Source organism: Martes martes, assembly GCF_963455335.1.
Source record: "Martes martes genome assembly, chromosome: 9".
In the NCBI taxonomy this organism is placed as follows: domain Eukaryota; kingdom Metazoa; phylum Chordata; class Mammalia; order Carnivora; family Mustelidae; genus Martes; species Martes martes.
Window position 1 is genome coordinate 70341043 of NC_137896.1, and position 16554 is coordinate 70357596.

A 16554-nucleotide genomic window follows, 5' to 3' on the forward strand; every position below is an offset into this window, starting at 1 on the left:
ATCATATAAGCACAATTCTTTGGTACCCCCAATTCCTATAAACAAAATGATGACAACTATTTCAGTAAGTCAGGGAATCCTAGATTTTCTCTATGATCTGATGTCCATCCAACAGTTTTTTTGTTTTGTTTTAAGATTTTATTTATTTATTTGAGAGAGATAGAGAGTATGGAGGGGAGGGGTCAAAGGGAGAAGCAGAGTCCCCACCGAGCAGGGAGACTGATGTGGGACTCTATCCGGGGACTCCAGGATCATGACCTTAGACAAAGGCAATTGCTTAACCAATTGAGCCACACAGGCACCCCCAAGAGTTTTGATCACTAAGGATTAGAGGGACAATTTTAACCTATACTTGCAGTCAGTGACCAAAAGCTATTCTGAGTGGCAATCTTCCCATTCTGCAAAAACTCCGAAACAACCAGGAAGAAAGAAAGAGATTGGAATCTTGCCCAGGGAGTAAGCATCAATGTTTCACATTGTTGGCAGACCCCTTTCCCTCATTTCCCATTTTTTAGCTGCATTCTTAGTACCACTTGCCAGACCCATTCTGATTTCCCTGAAAAGACAAAAGAGGCTGTGCTCTACAGACCGTGATAGCCTACCAAACCATCAAGTAGGCCTTCAAGCTGTGACCTACAAAAGGCCTGCTTTATTTCTCTTGGTTAAAAGTGACACATTTTCATATGATCTCTCTGATATGAGGAATTTGAGAGGCTGGGCAGGGAGTTGTGGGGGGTAGGGTAGGAAAAAATAAACAAGATGGGATCTGGAGGGAGCCAAACTATAAGAGGCTCTTAATCTCACAAAACAAACTGAGGGTTGCAGGGAGCAGGGGGGTAAGGATAGAGTGAATGGATTATGGACATTGGGGAGGGTATGTGCTATGGTGAATGCTGTGAAATGTGTAAACCTGACGATTCTCAGACCTGTACCCCTGGGGCAAATAATACATTACATGTTAATAAAAATAATTTTTAAAAAAGTAACACATTTTCTAATATTTAAGTAGCAGTATTTTACTTTTACTCTCCACAAAATCATAAAGAAGAAAAGTTAATACAACCACTCCCTATCTGAGCTCTCTTATTTTATTTTCTGTACAATACTTTTCACTACCTGCTATTTTTCCAAATTTATTTGCTAATTTGTTTATTGCTTTTCTTGCTCCATTAATGTAAACGTCATAAAAGTAAGTAGCTATTCCATCTTCTTTAAGCTGCTAGAACTAGTGCATGACACACAATGCTAATTAATGTTTGTTTACTGTTTGCATATCTGGAAAGAAAGGAAGATACCACAAATTAGAGTAGATCTGCATTCTAAGAAGCTGGTTAATGTTTGGGGAAAAGGCCTGTTTTCTTATTTATTTTGTAGTTTACAACTTTTCATTAATTTTTCACTTCCTGCCAGACATTGTGCCAGGTACTGGATTTGAGGAGACAAACAAAATGTATATAATACCCGTCCTGTGAACCTCAGTGGGGCAAAAATCAGTTTACTGTGTAGCACTGGATTATTGGAATTTTGGTGGAAATTCTAGTGGCTAATGTATCAGTGCTTCTCGATAACAACTATGTGACAAAAATCAACATGTGTAGAGTGAGTACAATGCATTATCCACTGTGCTGACTTCTAAATTTTAAGGCTGAAATGTATTCTGTGACCCAGGTATTATTATCCACATTTTTCCAAAGGAAAAAGTTTGAGGTTCATAGAATATAAGTGACTTGCTTATCCTCACACGGTAAGTCTCTAAGGAGGAACTGAAATCCTGAAACCCGGGCGTAACTATGAAACCCATGAATTTCCCAGCCACCACCAACCTAGAGAAGGAATTTTAATCTATGAGGTGAGGTCAACTGGGGAACTTAATTTTTGAGAAAGTCACTCAAATAAATATGTTAGCAACCATTTGATTATCTTTCAACAAGAAGAAAAGATCCTGTTAATTTTTACACCATAGGTTTTCATGAAATCTTTATTAGTGACAAATACTATAAAATAATTATTGCTCTCAGATGGTTTGGGTATTTCTTCAGGTCCCAAGTTTTATTTTATTTACTTTTTATGCTATTTATTTATTTACTGATGGAGAGAGAGAAAGAGAGAGAGTATGAGCATGAGTGGGGAGGGGTGGAGGGAGGGCAGAGAGAACCTCAAGGAGGCTCCAAGCTCAGTGCAGAGCCCCACACAGGGCTTGATCTCACAACCCTGAGATCATGACTGGGGTCAAAATCAAGAGTTGGATTCTTAACTGACCGAGCCACCCAGGTATCAGGTGTTAAGTTTTATTGAACAGATATTATTACTTTAGTACAGTATGAAATAAACAAATTCCACAAAGGAAGATATATAAATAGTCAATAAACAGTGAAAAGGTGGGGCACCTGCATGGCTCAGACTATTAAACATCCAACCCCTGATCTCAGCTCAGGTCTTAATCTCAGAGTTGTGAGTTCAAGCCCTGCATTGAATTCCATTCTAGATGTGGAGCTTGCTTCAAACAACACAACACAACACAGCACAACACAACACAACACAACACAAAACAAAACAAGACAAAAAAACAATGAAAAGGTACTCAACATCATTATTTATCAGAAAAATGCAAATTAAAGCTATCATGAGACACCATCGCACATACACCAGAATTATGAAGTTAAAAGGAGAAAGAATCTCAGGGTGGAGGTAATGATCTGTATCTAGATAGATATTTTTTTTTAATTTTTTTTTTTTTAAGATTTTTTAATTTATTTGTCAGAGAGAGAGAGAGAGAGAGAGCGCGGAGCACAGGCAGACAGAGTGGCAGGCAGAGGCTGAGGGAGAAGCAGGCTCCCCACTGAGCAAGGAGCCCGATGTGGGACTTGATCCCTGGACGCTGGGATCATGACCTGAGCTGAAGGCAGCTGTTTAACCAACTCAGCCACCCAGGCGTCCCTAGATAGATATTTTTTAATACCAGTATATGCACATATCAAATCTCATCAAATGGTATACTTAGAATTTGTATATTTCAGTATGGGTAATTTTACATGAAAAAAGTAAGAGAATGTGAACTCTGGCTAATGATAATATGTTCTGAATGCTTAGTGGTGAAGTATGTGCTTGTAACTTACTTTGGACTAGATCAAGGAATAAAATGGATCGATGGATGGTAAAGAGATGGGTGAATAGATGAATATGTGTTCACTGCACAGTTGTTTCAACTTTTCTATGTTTCAATATTTTCATAATAAATTGTTAGAAAAATTATACAAGGGTTGGTTTAGGTCCCCTAATATTGGAATTCTTGCATAAATCCTGTATCATCAAGCCCTCTTGACTCCCCGGCAAAATTAATCCCCTAATCTTTCATACAACTAAGAGGCATGGGGAATTAGAATAGGAAACAAGGGTTATTTGGATCCTTCTCTCACTATGTATTTCTTGCTTAAATATATTATCTCAGTTATGAATCAATGTTGTTGGATTTTGAATTATTTATAAGTAAGTCACTGTTTTGGCTATTTTAGTGTCCTGTATTATAGTTGTATTAATGGGCATGTTTCTACCAGGCCACACACTTTTTGAGGACCAACCTTGTTTGTATTCATTTTCATCTCTCTTTCCAACAACGAGTGCACTGTTTATAAACATTTGGTGCCCCTAAATCATCTGTTAAGTAGAACTGAGTTTTGCTCATCACCATCCATATTTACGTGCTTATATTTCACTCTTTTCCTTCACAGATATGTTTTTCTATTCAGCCTTTGTAATCACCTATGACCCTTTCTGAAAATGCAGGGAAATGGATCAGAAGTTTTTGATTTAGATAATAATTTTAATTGCTCTTAAAGAGTGAAAGGTGTTAAAAAGTACAAATTTCCAGCTACAAATCATGGGGATGTATTGTACAGCATAATGACTATAGATAATAATACTCTATATCTGAAAGTTGTTAAGAGAGTTCATCTTAAAAGTTTCCATCACAAGAAAAAAAACATAACTACATATGGTGATGGATTTTAACTAGACTTACTGTGGTGGTCATTTCACAATATATGTAAGTATCATATCACTAAGTTGTACCCCTGAAACTAATATCATGTTATATGTCAATCATATCTAAATGGAAATAATAGCAAAGAAGAGAAAAAATATCAATATAATGAACTGATTTTTACCATATTAAGTTCAAGTCCAATGACCTATGACGTGAATGTAGGTCAATAAAATAAAGCTGAAGAAAACAGAGTCTGTGGAAGGTACACAGTTAAGAAGATTTGTGGTGATGAAGGAAAAAGGCTTGAATAAAATTTATAGTCCAATGTACAAAAAAAAAAAAAAAAAAAAGAAAGTAATTTTGAGCTAATTTTGATTGTATTGCCGGAACTCTTGATCACTGCTTGAACTGCATACACTATTGTTTCATATAAGAAGTAACAGATGTCCATACCTATGTTAATGCCTTTCCATAAGGTTTTTTGTTTTGTTTTGTTTTCTACCTAACTGTGAAAGTACTTCACAGACTACCTTCCAAAATATCTGCCTGTATTTTAAGATTACTTGGAAAAGTGTCTCTTCAGAGCATGGGCTTTAATAAGCACCTGCAGATCTCACTGCAGAGACAACTAAAGAAACCTCCTCCAGGAGCTTCCAAGGACACTTAGTCTTTGGTGAGATGATCTTTAACTTCAACAGTGGTAGGTTCAGGAAGTAATCTGTAAATGATAATCTGAGTATTTAGGAAACAACAGTTTTCATAATGGCAACAGAAAGGAACTTCTAATAGCCTATGGTTAAAAAAATCTAAAGAGTAAGCAAATACAGGCGAGAGAATACAGTGTCTGTGTAGTATTAAAGTCAATGTTGAGTGGCTATATATCCTCCCAATGAGTACTGTGTCTGTAGAACGCAAGAAAACACAGAACAAGGACTCTGCCCTCCAGGGGTAGGTGGCAGTGCTTTGGGAGAAAATAGTCACTCCTAAGGAACAAGAAAAGATGTCACATTCCTACAGTCAGGAACTTTCTGTTTGACTCACCTATAACTTCATAGGAAATACCAACTTATTGTAAGCTAGAGGTTTAAGGGTGTTTTCAAAGTAAATAAAAGGAAACTCCTATTTCCTTATACCTCATACATTTATCTCTGAAGAGCAATCTATAGAAAACCTTTATCTGTTCTGGAGAGTAGCCCTGAATTTAACTTAGAGGTTGAGTACCAAGAAAGAATTCCTGACAGGAGAAGGAAAGGAGAAAGAGGAAATGGGGCCAAGTGGGCCAAGTATATTTTTAGTAGTCAGATAGCAGGAATATTGTTAAAATGACTTTATTTTCAGAGTCTGAGTGGCTCCATCGGTTAAGTGTCTGACTTTTGGTTTTGGCTCAGGTCATGATCTCAGAGTTGTGAGATCAAGTGTCTGTTTGGGACAAGCAGCTTGCAGCCTGCTTGATATTCTCTCTCCCTCTACCCCTCCCCATGCGTGCTCTCTCTCTCCAATAAATAAATAAATAAATAAAATCTTAAAATGACTTTATTTTCATATAATCCTAGAGTCACTTCTCAGTACCAAATAATAATAGATACAGCTCATCATGTAAATATAAAATCTCAGTAAGACTAATAGCATATTATTAATATGCTAATAGCATATTATTAATATGCTAATAACACATTATTTTTCCACCTATGCAAATTATAAATCTACTAAGGTTGTTTTTAGAAAGTGATATATTAGTTATAATAATCTCATAAATATCTATGTAGAATTTTTTTTCTGAATCAATTTAAGTATAGATTAATAAAAATAATTTTAGATTAGTATTTACTTTTTTAAGTTATTGCAACTACACCTATGAATAGGCTTATTTAGTACCAGAAAGACAGTACAACATAGTAAGAATGTTGTCTCTGGGAACAGCTGGGTGCTCAGTAGGTTGGGCATCTGCCTTTGGCTCAGGTAAAATCCCAGCATCCTGGGATCCAGCCTCACATACGGCTCTCTGCTCAGCAGGAGTCTGCTTCTCTCTCCCTATGCCCCTCACCCTGCTCATGCTTTCTTGCTCTCTCTCTCAAATAAATAAGTAAAATCTTAAAAAAACAAAACAAAACAAAACAATGATGTCTCTATAGCTGCTTTCTCTGGCTGCAAATTTTTACTGGGCACTTAACAGTTGTATTTAAGTGAGTTAACTTACTTATCTCTGGTTTAAATTTTTATCTACAATCTGATGTGAATAATATGAATTATCTCATAATTTCGATGTGAGGACCTAAAATGTATAATATAATAATGTATAATACATATTATAACATTATAATATATATTCCTATAAAATATATATTATTACATAGTTATATATTATAATATAGTATTATATATATTATTTTATAGCATAATATATTTGGCATATTATAATCTATATTCTAAGTTATATATAAATATATATATCTTAGATTATTGCCTGGTACATAGTAATACTTGCTATTATTACTTATGATTGTCCTGTGATTAGAAGAACATATATTCAGCTAGAAAATATTAGGTTTTTTTTTTTTTTTAAGATTTTATTTTCATTTATTTGACAGACAGAGATCACAAGTAGGCAGCGAGGCAGGCAGAGAGAGGAAGGGAAGCAGGCTCTCTGCTGAGCAGAGAGCCCAATGTGGGGCTCGATCCCGGGACTCTGGGATCATGACCTGAGCTGAAGGCAGAAGCTTTAACCCTCTGAGCCACCCAGGCACCCCCTATTAGGTTTTTTTTTAATCATCTTATGAAAGCATAATGTATATTATGAAAACACAATATAATTCTGTTCAATACAATCAGGGTTGTTTCAATCCCTCTTGTCTTTGTTTTTAGCAACTTGAATGAATAATATAGCTTTAGCCTGCTTCTCAGGTCAATGATTTTAAATACCAGCTATATGCTAATGACATCCAAATTGAAATCATAAGGATGGTATGGCATAAAATAGATATGTAGACTAACTGAACAGAGTGGAAAACCCAGGAATAAGCCCACAAATATATGGTCAATTAATATCTGACAAGAGAGCTAAGAATGCTCAATGAGAAAAAGCCTCTTCAATAAATTGTGCTAGGGAAACTAGATATTTTCATGCAAAAGAATGAATCTGGATCCCTATCCTGCCCCATTCAGAAAAAAGTACCTCAAAATGTTTTAAAGACTTAAATGTGAGACCAGAAACCAAATACTTCTAAAATAAAACATAGAGAAAGCACTTTTAAAAAAAAATACTCTTTGAAATAAGTTTTGATAATGAAGTATTTTGTGGGGGGGATGTGACAACAAAAGCACAAGCACGAAAGCAAAAATCAACGAGTGGGACTATATCAAACTAAAAAGCTCCTGCACAGCAAAGGAAACAAAGCAAAATGAGAAGTCAACCCACGGGACGGGAGAAAATATCTGCAAACCATCTATCTGATAAGGGGTTAATATCCAAAATATATAAGGTACTCATAACACTCAACATCAAACAAACAAATTCATTTTTAAAAACGGGCAAAGGGCTTGAACAGACATTTTTTCAAAATCACACAAATGTCCAACAAATAAATGAAAAGGTGCTCAACATCACTAATCAGCAGGGAAATACATATCAAAACCAGATGAGGTATTACCTTACACCTGCTGGAATGGCTGTGATCAAAATGACAAGAGATAACAAATGTTGGTTAGGATGTGGAGAAAAGGGAGTCCTGGTGCACTGTGGTGATAGAAATGTAAATTGCTATAGCCAGTATGGAAAACAGTATGAAGGCTCCCCAAAAATTAAAAAAAAAAAATAGAACCACCATATAATCCAGCAGCCCCACTTCTAGGTAAAAATCCAGAGGAAAGGAAATCACTATCTCAAAGAGGTATGTGCACTTCCATATTCATTGCAGCATTCTGTACAATAGTCAAGACACGAAGACAGTCTAAATGCCCACTGATGGATAAATTAGTAATAAAGAACATGTGGTGTACATATATGTACATTTTATTTATTATATATCTGGAATATTACTTAGCTATAAAAATAGAAAATACTGCCAACATGGATAGACCTGGAGGGCATTATGTTAAATGAAATCAGAGAAAGACAAATAGTGTACAATCTAACTTATATGTGGAGTCTGAGAACTCAGAAACAGTAATTTTCAAGGATTGAGGGATGGAAGAAATGGAGAGATGTTAGGCAGAGGGTACAAATTTTCAGTCTTAAGATGAATAAGTTTTGGGGATCTAAGATGCAGCATGGTGACTATAGTTAACAACACTGTATTGTATACTTGAACATTGCTATCCGAGTACTAATTTAATGTTCTCACCATAAAAATAACAACAAATTCTAATTATGTGAGATGAAGATTGTGTTAACTAACTTTATTGTGGTTAACATTTTTAATGTATACCTGTATCAAACCATATCATACACTTTAAACTTACACACTGTAACATGTCAATTGTATCTCAATAAAGCTGGAAAGAATTAAAAATAAAAGAGTATATTAGGTTTTCTAAAAAATCACCAGGACCAAACTTTTTCAGAAAGTTCGGATATAAATATCTACCTGCCTATTTGACATGTACACTCAAATGTCTAATGGTATCTAAATATTAACGTGTCTGAAATAGAACTCCTGATTCTTTGCAAATACTGTATGATCTCTTCATACAGTAGTCCTGTTCTTTCAGTATTCTTGTCTCCTCAGCTAGCACCATAATTCATTCAGTTGGTCAGGTCCAATATAGACTTATTAATTCTTTTCTTTTAGATCTCAAATATAGTCCACCCATCCATAAAGTACTGTTTGCTCTATACTGAAAATATCCTACACCAAATTCATGCACCTTACCCTTCTCTGCTCTCATTCTGGTATAAGCCACTAGCACCTCACACCTAGACTACCCAGACCACAGTTACTATAGCTCCGTTTCCAAATATATCCTCCTCCTGTTTCCTTTCCAACATCAGTTTGAGTATCTTTAAGGAAGGAAGGAAGGAAGAAAGAAAGAAAGAAAGAAAGAAAGAAAGAAAGAGAAAGAAAGAAAGAAAGAAAAGAAAAAGAAGAAAAGGAAGAGAAAGAAAGAAAAGATAATGAGACAATACTGCTCAAAGCTCTCCAATAGTTTCCCATTTCGCTCAGAATAAAAATCTAAACCTAACTCAGAAACCTAGGGCCCCTCTCCTACTTCACTGCCTCAAGCTTTCCCTCCCAGCCATACCTGGGTTCTTGGAACATGCTCGGTATGCTCCCAGTTCGTGGTATTTGCAGTTGTTCTTCCCTTTTTTTGGATTCAATCTTTTCCAATGATCCATTCAAATGTCTACCCTTTAATAGAATCCTTCCTAACTACTAAATAGAACTGTGGTCATTCTCATCCCCTTCCCTTATTTTAGTTCTCTTTATAACACTTATTATTATTAATAGCATATTTAATATTTGTTTAATAGGTATCTCGCCCAGTGGAATATAAATTAATCTCTTTGAGGGTAGGGACATTATCTGTTTTATTTACTGCACTGGCTCCATGCCTAATTAGGTTTCTGGCCTATGGTAGGTGGAACAAAGGTACTTACTAAATAAATGAATAAATGCTTGGTCAATTCAGGTGTCTTAAGATCATTACAACATTAAATGTGGTTTGTTGAAGTGGTGGTGGTTGTGACTGTATTTAATTAAAAAAAAACACTAAAAACTTATGGTTTGTAATCTGCAGTAGTCAGGATTTGTTTTCCTATCATTCAAATATATCTAATCATGAAGCATTAAACTGACTTATAAAATTAATTCCATAAGATGAACTGATTTATTTACTATATTCCGTGTCTTTTCCCTAGGGGGGTTAAATGGAAAGTTCAGTGAAACCAGTTTTAACAGAGGAAAGCAGGAACTGTAAAAGGCTGTTCTTTTAAAAGTCTATATATTACTTAAGTGGGCATATACCTTTAGATATTAATAACTTCCCTGTGATAACTAATAAATAAATCATTTAAGATTCATAATATTTATAAATCTTCAAATTTTCTGATTGTTTTGTGACCATTAGTAATGTTTTAGTGGTGGCATTAACTGTCAACATAAGCATTCTTCTGAGTTAGATGAAGAAAATGTTTAAAATGTCTATGTCAGATATATAAATCCACAGGATAGCCACTCCCCTTTTGTAATTTGATTTACAAGGTTTAGTGATCTATCCCCTAAAAGCAATGTTGTGAAAGGGGTGGTGAGACCAATCAACAACATAAACCAACCAAACCACAGAAGCCTGTACTTTGATTTCATGCGCAATTGTCACAGTACAGAAGAGCACAGAGAGGGAGTGAGATAGTGCAATAAGACATATGAGAGATTAGAAAAGTGTCATCACTCACTTGTGATTTTACTCATTTTCCTTAGGAGGCAGAGAGAAAAATATCATCTCTTTTATCTTCATTTCAATAAAGCTAACTCTGAATGATGTCACCATGAGTGAAAATGATTTCGTGGAAGTCATTATAAGATGTGTTGAAGAAATCCCAGGGGATAAGAAAGATAGGAAGATTGTTTTATTGAATCACAGAAGATATATATAAATATTCTACACAAGCACATTCCCATGTGAAATGTAGAATCTAATTTGGGATTTGTAGAACTCTTTCCTCAAAGCATCAGGTTTGTGATTTGGGGAAGTCATTTACCTCAAAGGTGTGACAAATCACAGCCTAGGTTTCTAGACTACCAGGAATGGTCCTTGCATATCTTCATTTTCTCATTCTACATTTTAATCCTACTGAATAAATGTCCAAGAAGTTGTGATACGATCTTACATAACTTATTTGATAAGGGACTAACTAATAAATAATCTTGGACAGAGCTATGACTTTTAATGGTATTTATTGGTGATTCCTGGAATCTAATAGTTGTTTTATAGCTCAACCAATTCTTTTGGGAAATTTACATATGGGAAAAACATCTATGAAAAGAAAAAAAATACAGAAACAATAAAAACTCAAATTAGAACATATAGTTATGTTAAAGGATTCATTTGGTTTTCATTGTTTTTACTTAAAAGGTCTTATATTAGAAGAGATCTCAAACAACATTTAAAATTATCTGAATTGATTAAATCTTCCAAAGGAACTGACTCTAAATATCTACAAGAAGTTTAAAAAAGGAAAAGACAAAAGTCTTGTCTCATACCAATAAATATTCTGACGTGGTCTATCATTATTAATTAACTGAGAATCCACTGTGAAAATATTAGTCACATGTTTGCTATTAATGTCAGCCTAATCAGTGCTTTCATGTGGAAACTTCAGATTTTTGCCCAAAACTGCATCCCAAGGCAATGCTCTAAGAAACAGGTGGGGGAGGGTTAATAAGACATGTCTAATCATTCCTTAATTATCATTTAAAACAAATGACACTGAAACAGAAAATGTGAGAAAAAATAGAGCTATTGCTTACACAAAATAGACAGTTTCCCCCTTGTATTTCAAAGCCAACATCTAGCAGATAGGCAAAGGATCAGTTAGTTTGATAAATAAATTCTTAAATTTACTTAAATTCTGAGAAAGTTATCTAAGATATGGTAACCAAATAACTGGTTTGCATGTGCCCTTTGTATAACAGACATGAGTAAAATATAATTTAAAAATCTACGTTGTCCTATTGTCTCTTCTCATTTATTCATGCTCATTCTTTTATCTATTTTCTTGTATCTTTAAATGTATGTTCAGAGAAGTGTGATTGCCTTTAAATACTCCAATTCTATGCCAGTTTGGCAGATATACAGTGGTTTAATAAAAAGAATATATTAATGACTTTAAAAGTTGTGAGGTTCGGGTCCAAATTTTGGCTATGTGGTGTGAAAAAAGGTTATTTTATTCTTTTCTTAAAATTCTCCTTCCTCCCTCCTGCTCTCCTTTCCTCCCTCCCTTAATCCTCTTCCTCTTTCTTTCTCTTTCTTATTTTGTTTTTTTAATTTTAATTCCAGTATAGTTATCATACAGTGTTATATCAGTTTCAGGTATACAATATGGTGATTCAACAAATCTATGCATTATCCAGTGCTCATCAGTGATAAGTACACTCTCATTCCCCTTCACCTATTCCACCCATTCCCCCCTGCCTACCTCCTCTCTGTTAACCATCAGTTCATTAAAAGTCTATTTTTTTGTCCTTTGTTCATTTGTTTTGTTCCCTAAATTCCACATATGAGTAAAACCATATGGAATTTTCTTCTCTGACTCATTCTGTTTAGCATTATACTCTCTAGATTCATCCATGTTGTTACAAATGGCAAGATTTCATTCTTTTTTATGGCTGCATAATACTCCGTTCTATATATATATCACGTCTTCTTTATCTATTCACCTATCGATGGATACTTAGGCTGTTTTTATAATTTGACTATTGTAAATAATGCTGCAATAAATATAGGGGTGCATATATATTTTCAAATTAGTGTTTTCATATTCTTTGTTTAAGTATCCAGCAGTGGAATTACTGGATCATATGGTAGTTCTATTTTTAATTTTGGAGGAAACTCCATATTGTTTTCTAAAGCAGCTGTACCAGTTTGCCTTCACACTAAATGTACCTAAGGATTACTTTTTCTCCACATCCTCACCAACACTTGTTTTTCCTCATGTTTTTTATTTTCACCATTCTGACAGGTGTGAGGTGGTATCTCATTGTGGGAATTAAATGGGAAACAGCTACTTGAAACAGATCATAATCTTGACACGTCTGGTAACTAGTTTTTGGAGGATGCTGAATACAATGTGGAGGTAGATGAATCTCTGTTCCAGGAAATGGATGACTCAGAGCCAGAGGCTGATGAGGTTGATCCAGACTACAATCCTGCTGACCCAGAGAATGATCTGGCTGCTAATGGATTATCCTCATCTGCAGAGAGATGTTACTGCCACAGCATCTGAGGCTGTGCTAAGGTTGTCCTTTCTTTCTAAGAAAAAATAATTTTCAAGAGAATATTCTTCTGATAGTTTTCACCATTGAACTTAGTGAACTGACTTTAAAGTTTCAAATATATAAAAAATAATGATTAGCAACATTGAACATCTTTTCATATGTCTGTTGGCCATCCAACTGTATGTCTTCCTTGGAGAAATGTCTGTTCATATAGTCTACCTATTTTGTAATTGGATATTTTGTGGAGTCTTTCGTGTTGTTGTATATGTTCTTTATGTATTTTGGATACTAACCCTCCACTGAGTATGTCATTTGCAAACATCTTCTCCCGTTTGGTAGGCTGTCTTTTAGTTTTGCTGATTGTTTCCTTTGCCGTACAGAACCTTTGTTTTGTTTTGTTTTGTTTCCCCGATGCAGTCCCAATAGTTTGTTTTTGTATTTGCTTCTCTTGCCTCAGGAGACATATCAAGAAAAATGTTTCTGAGACTAATGTCAGAGAAGTTACTCTTTTTGCTCTCTTCTAGGATTTTTGTGGTTTAAGTTTTATATTTAGGTCCTTAATACACTTTGAGTTTATTTTTGTGTGCAGTATAAACAAATGGTCCAGTTTTATTCATTTGCATGTAGTTGTTCAGTTTTCCCAACACCATTTGTTGAAGGCACTGTCTTTTTCTCATTGCATATTCTTGCCTCCTTTGTCAAAGATTAATTGGCCATATAATCATGATTTTAATTCTGGGATTATATATTTTATTGATCTATGCATCTAATTTTGTGTTGGCACCATGCCGATTACTAGAGCTTTGCAGTATATCTTGAAATCTGGGATTGTGACACCTCCAGTTTTTTCTTCTTCAAGATTGCTTTGGACATTCAATGTCTTTTGTGGTCCCATACAAATTTTAGGATTATCTGTTCTAGTTCTGTGAAAAATGCTCTTGGTATTTTAATATGGATTGCATTAAATCTAGAGGTTGCTTTGGGTAGTATGAATATTATAAAAGTATTTATTTTTTTAATCCATTGACATAGAATATCTTTCCATTTCTTTATGTTATCTTCAATTTCTTTCCTCTGTGTTTTATAGTTTTCAGAGTATAGATCTTTCACCTCCTTAGTTAAAGTTTAATCTTAAGTATTTTATTATTTTTGGTGCAATTGTAAATGGGATTGTTTTCTTAATTTCCCTTTCTGTTACTTCATTTTTAGTATATAGAAATGCAATGATTTCTCTATATTGATTTTATATCTTGTGACCTTACTGATTTCATTTATTAGTTCTAATATTTTGTTGGAGTTATTTAGGGTTTTCTATATATAGTATCATGTCATCTGCAAATAGTGAACGTTTTACTTCTTCTTTAGATTTGGATGTCTTTTATTCCTTTTCATTGATTGCTGTGGCTAGGACTTCCAGTATTATGTTGAATAAAAGTGGTGAGAATGGGCATTCTTGTCTTATTCCTGATCTTAAGGGAAAAGCTCTCAGTTTTTCACCACTGAGCATGCTTTTAGCTGCAGAGTTTTCATATATGGACTTTACTACATTGAGGTATCTCCCTTTGGATCTACTTTATTGTCAGTTTTTAATGGATGTTGCACTTTACCAAATGCTTGTCCTGTGTCTATTGAAATGATCATTTCAATGATCATATGTTTCTTATCCTTTCTCTTATTGATGTGATGTATCACTGTTGATTGATTTGTGAATCTTGAACCAGCCTTGCATCCCAGGAATAAATCCCATGTGATTGTGTTGAATGATTTTTTTTTTGATTGTCAGATTCAGTTTGTTAATATTTTGTTGAGGTCAATTATCATATGGTTTCGCTTATTTGTGGAGCATAAGGAATAACATGGAGGACATGGGAAGGTAGTTTTTTTTTTTATGTAATGCTATTTATCTGGCTTTGGGATCAGAGTAATGCTGGTCTCATAGAATGAATTTGGAAGTTTTCCCATCTCTTTAATTTTCTGGAATAGTGTAAGAATAATGGATATTAACTCTTTTTGTAGTGTTTGGTAGAATTCACCTGTGAAGCCATCTGGTCCTGGACTTTTGTTTGTTTGGGGTTTTTTGATTACTAATTCAATTTCAGTGTTGGAAACCAGTCTGTTCTCTTCAAATTTTCTATGTCTTCCTATTTCAGTTTTGGTATGTTACATGTTTCTAGGAATTTATTCATTTCTTCTATGTTGTCAAATTTGTTGGCATATAATTTTTCACAATAATCTTTTACAATCCTTCATATTTCTGTGGTGTCAATAATTATTTCTCTTCTTTCATTTCTAATTTTGTTTGAGTCTTCCCTTTCTCTTCTCTTTCTTTCTTTAACGAAAAGTTTTACTGTACTGATCTTTTAAAAAACCAGCTCTTGGATTAATTGATCTGCTTTACTGGTTTGTTTGTTTATTTTTTAATTTGCTTGTTTTGTTTTAGTTTTCTATTCCACTTATTTCTGCTCTAAAGTTTTAGTATTTTCTTCCTTTGACTGCTTTAGGGTTTTGTTTGTTCTTGTTTCTCTAGCTCCTTTAGGTGTAAGTTTACATTATTAATTTGAGATTTTTCTCGCTTCTTGAGTTAAGCCTGTATTAATATAAACTTCCCTTTTATTGAGCAGTTTCTGTGCCTCTTGTATCTGAATTTCTGCTTCTTTCCCAGATTTGGGAAATTTTCAGCTATTATTTATTCAAATACATTTTCCACCCCCTCTTCTCCTTATGTGATCCCTACATTGCAAACCTGATATCACTGAATTCCCTATTTTCATTTTCTTATTATTTTCTTTCTCTTATTTAGTTTGATTGCTTTCCATTACTCTGCCCTCCATATTGCTGATCTAGTCTTCTGCTTCGTCTACTATTTATTCCATCTAGTATATTTTTAATTTCAGTCATTGAGTTCTTCATCTCTGATCCTCTCATATGTTTTCTCTCTCTTTGTTAATGGTCTCACTGAGGTTCTCCACTCTTTTCTCAAGTCCAGTGAGTATCTTTATGATTGTTACTTTAAATTCTCTATCAAGCATATATTACTTATCTCCATTTAGTTTTCATTTAGGTTTTTTGCTGTGATTTTTGTCCCATTCTTTCTTTGGGGACATATTCTTCTTTCCTCATTTTGTTTAACTCACTGTGTTTCTATGTGTCAGGAAATTCAGCTATATTTTCTGCTCTTGAAAGTAGTGACCCTATGAAGAAAAAGTCCTATAGAGCCCTTCCAACACTTTGATGTGGCCTTTTCTCTACAGTTAGCTATGGAGAGTCTGTTCTGCCAATTTTTGGGTCCTTTCCTTGGTTATTTATACTGATGTATCTATTTGTATCTAGTTGTATCCATGGGATGAGGTGAACTTAGTATCCTTCCCCACAATCTTCCCTGGAAGGCTCTCTTTCTTTTTTATTGTCACTCATTTTAAATGATAACTGTACCACTTATTAGGTATGCAATTTGGAACATATACAGTAGGGAAGATAACACCCACCTTAAATCATTGTTGTTGGGTAATATCTGTAGAAATGTTGCCAGGATAATGCCGAGAGCATGGGAAGCACAATAAATATTATTTGAATGTGAGAAAAGTGTGTAATAGCATTAAAAGCAATTCACATCATTGGGCAAGAACAAGTTACAAGAATGGA